Here is a 4230-nt window from a genome sequence, read left to right as displayed (position 1 = left end):
TCTCCTCCCTAAACATTCTACCTAACCAAACAGAAAGAAGCCCACTAAGACAGGAGCCTCACCTCCCAAACCAGGCTAGTGTCCCCACGACCTTCAGTTCAACCTCTGCTTCCCAGGTCATCAGGGATGCTCCCCTGGGGTTATTTGCACTCTGCATAAATCCTTGCACACCGCACATTTAGCTGGAAACTCTAATATGATCATAATTCACTCCACACACATTGATTACCAATAACCAGCCTTCAATTCTGGCCCTGTTGAGTCAGTCCAGAGGAATTCTGAGTTTTTTATTTGTTTTCTTTTGTTTTGTTTGTCTGGGGTCTTCTTAACTTTTGAGGTAGGTTACTCCTCTGAAAGAGAAGCATGAAAACTTAGCAGATCTTCCTTCTTCATTCTCATCTCTACTCTTTCTTCCCAAAGTCTGAAGCTTTAGGATGATACCATTAGCTAATTCACAGCCATGACATAGGAACTTTTTTGTTAATAGATCACATCCACGGAGGTGTGAAAGAGTGGAAAAATTAGTACTGTGAATTTAGATAGCTCTCTGGAACAGAATTTAGGCTCTCTGGAACATCTGTTATTCTCCAATGTGCTTAAAATTATATGTCCAATCCATTCCAGTATACAGATATTTGGTGGGTTCCAAAGTTACACAGTGAAAACGTCTCCAGTCACCTGGGATGGTAAAGTGATCCCCCATCTGAGACCTTCAGCAGACATCCCTTCCTTCTACAGTTCTGTCTGGTATCTCTGAAGTCACCAACAATTAAATCAGCATGGGATCAGCTGGTAGGGAATACTAAATAACTGAGTTGAGTTTCTCTAGGTGTTAGTACTGGGTACTCCTCTCCCAGTTTTGCCCTCGCTCTGAAGCCAGCTGCTCTTCTAACGCAGTGGTTCTCAACTTTCCTAATGCCACAGCCCTTTAATACAATTCCTGTGGGTCAGAACCCACAGGTTTAGAACCACTGAAAGGTGATAAAGCTCCATAACCTATCTGTTGCAATTTATGCTCTAAAAAACCCATCAATGTTATATCCCTTTTTTAAGGATGTGATCCAACTTTAGAATCATTGTCAAAAAAGATTACATTATAATCATTATACTCTTGACAGTTTATGCACATAGATAGATAATTATTATCACGGTGCTGCTATGTGGTATGGGGAGGTTAATTTAGGAGTGAGGAGGAGGCACAGTGTGGTTATTAGTGGCCCCTGTCTTTGTTTCTAGTTATGTTTAACCACTAAGCAAAATGCTAGCAATTTAAGAACTTCAACTGAACAGCAATTTGCAGAAAAAAGATGTGTGAGTTTACTGGAGTTATTTTTAACTTTGAGCTCCACCTACACACACCTGCTAAAATTGTGGACAAGATAGAGGACATGTGATGACAGTCCCTGGGATGAAAAAACTCAAAAGAACCTAAGAAAAGTTTAAGGGCTCTTGGATTCTCTTAAGGGAATTGCAAAGTCTGTGGAAATATTTCATCCAGGTGTCTTTCTTCTATTTTTGAACATTCAAACAACCAGGAGAAGAACAAATTGCTGATTTTAATTTTCAGTAAGAAACATAAATGTATAGAGCTCCAAAACAGACTTTTCCCACATGGAAAGATTAGCAATAAATGCAAATTAACAATGAAGAGATTAAGATCTGAAGAGGTTAATTAACATCTTTACCCCCACCTAGGTAACTAACCAGCTAGTGAAAGGGTTATGAGTAGGATGTGGATGTTCTAATTCCTATCCCAGTGTTCTAATCACCATCCCTCCCCCCACTTCTCTACCTTGCTGTAGGATCAAAGGTATTTGTCCATGATGGTCCTGGTGAGCAAGTGAGACTGATTCTTAGTTTCTAAATCACCTGTGCTTGAAACTTACACACATCACCTCTGACCACTGAAGAGGGATAATTCAAGCTTTCATTTCTTTCTCCTCTTTTCTCACCCACAGATGCTGTTGTACTTTAGGCCTTCGCATCGGGGCTGGGTCCTAGTAATGACACATTAATGCGCTCCTTTCTTTTCGGTCTCTCACTTTTTCAGTTCTATCTCCTATACAGGTCAATCTTTCACCTGTCTGATTGGAATTACTTTATTACTTCCTTCCTGAATAACCTGTACTGGATTCTCATTGTCTACAGAATCTCATAAAAAGAATTTTTAGGATAGCCTTTTAGGGTCTGAAGTGAGGAGGATTCTTCAGCCTCATCTCTCACAGTTTCTCTCTGCCAACTCTGTGCTCCTGGCTTGGGGAAATGTCAGCCTAGGTCTTGATACATGCTTTTATCTCTATCTTAAATGCTATGCTTTTCATTTTAAATTATGACAATTTGAAGCAATATATTTATAATAATTAATTATAAATTAAATGACAAAAATAAACAAAACAATAGTTCTGTTCAGCACCAGTTCATTCTACTCTGTTTATATTCCATATATCTTCTAGTTCTTCTAGATTATTAGTTCTTTGAGAACAGGAAACAAGGAACATCACTCACGTGCTATGCACCTTCATGGAGAAGAATACTTACCCTGCTCAGCCCCTTCTTTTGACCCTCACTGCTATGATATCCTTCAAGCAAGGATGCTGACAGGACATCCTGACCTAATAGGCATGTGACCTATACACTCTGTTTTCCCATCAAGGCATACTTATCCAGAGGAAAATAATCAAGGTCACTACTATAATGAGAGGGTCTAATCCATACCTACCTGCTACCACTTGTCCTCTCCCAGAAGCCAGATGTATAACTAAATGAAAGAGAAGGGCTTTGGTCAACTGTGCACAAGATCAACAGAGTCAATGACTAGGACCTAATGATCTGGTTGGAGGAGCTCAGGAAGAGAAATTACCCAAAAATTAGGTGCTAATTTCACCCATTAGGTCTTTTGACACCACTTTTGGGAGTAAGAGTCCTTAAGAAGCAAGAACTCTGATGGAGGAACAGTTCTCTTTAGGAAAGGATCTTTGTGCACAGGGGAGATAAGACTAAATGGGGAAAATGTCTTCCCAGAAGACAAGTGGATTAACCCTTATGTGGAAATGATCTTCATGAGACCTATCCTATAGGAATAGGGTCTTCATAACAGAACAGCTCCCATAAGTATAGGATCCTGGGTCTTGAGGTGGCATGGTTCCCTCCTTCCCCTCTGGGAGTGGGCAGCCCTGGAAGAGGGAAATAGCACTCCAGGAAGGGGAGGGAGTCAGCAGGAAGGGGATCAGGCTGCCACGAAGGACAAGGCATTCACTAAGGAGCTGGACAAGAAGATTGAGGAGCTGAATGAGTATAAATAGTTTAACAAAAACCAAGTGCAGACACTGCAAAAAGACTAAAGAAACCATTAACGAAAAGAGTCAAATGTGCAACAGGTTCATTCTCCTGTCTATGGAGATGTGCATGGACAATTTCATGACATTATGGAACTCCTTAGAATTGGTGGGAAATTGACAGATACAAACTATTCTTGGGTGACCACATCGAGGTTATTATTCAGTGGAGAATGATTCTACCTGTAGCATTAAATGTGCATTATCCAGAATGTATTACAATATTGAGAGGAAATCATGAAAGCTAATCACTTACCCAAGTATATGGCTCTTATGACGAATGTCTACAAAAGTATGGGAATGCCAATGTTTGGAATAATTTTACAGATCTATTTGATTCTCTTCCACTTACAGCTTTAGGAGATGAACAGATATTCTATCTCCAGGGGGGCCTCTCTCCATCCGTAGACACACTAGATCAAGTAAGAGTCCTGGATTGCTTATAAGAAGTTCCACCTGAGGGCCCATTGTGTGATCTGTTATGGCCAGATCCAGATGATCATGACGGGTGGTGGGGTATTTCACCCCATAGTGCTGGTTACACATTTGGACATTTCTGAAACATTTAACCATGCAAATGGTCTCATGCTGATTTCTCAGGCTTAACAGCTTAAAATGGAGAGAAGTAATTGATGTCATGATTGGAATATGGTGACCATTTCCAGCACACCCAGTTACTGTTGTCATTGGAAGAACCAGGCTGCTATCATGGAATTAGATGACGCTTTAAAATATTTCTTCCTTCAGTTTAACCCAGCACCTCATCATAGACAGCCTCATATTATAGAACACACCCAGACTACTTCCTGTAAATTCCTCCTAGGGAAACTTGCCTTTCTATGTAGAAGTACACATGGTTAAAAAAAATAATAATATATATATACACACACACACA

General features: G+C 40.2%; 1 pseudogene; it reads left to right on the top strand.

Moving 5' to 3' along the window:
* Positions 1 to 3245: 3245 nt before the first annotated feature.
* On the top strand, positions 3246 to 4147 carry LOC100953289 (annotated as a pseudogene).
* Positions 4148 to 4230: the final 83 nt, after the last annotated feature.

The sequence above is a fragment of the Otolemur garnettii genome, unplaced genomic scaffold (assembly GCF_000181295.1).
Source record: "Otolemur garnettii isolate 467f Iridium unplaced genomic scaffold, OtoGar3 scaffold00002, whole genome shotgun sequence".
NCBI classification, from domain to species: domain Eukaryota; kingdom Metazoa; phylum Chordata; class Mammalia; order Primates; family Galagidae; genus Otolemur; species Otolemur garnettii.
Note: the sequence above shows the minus strand (reverse complement) of the source record. Positions and strands in the feature narration are given on the sequence as shown.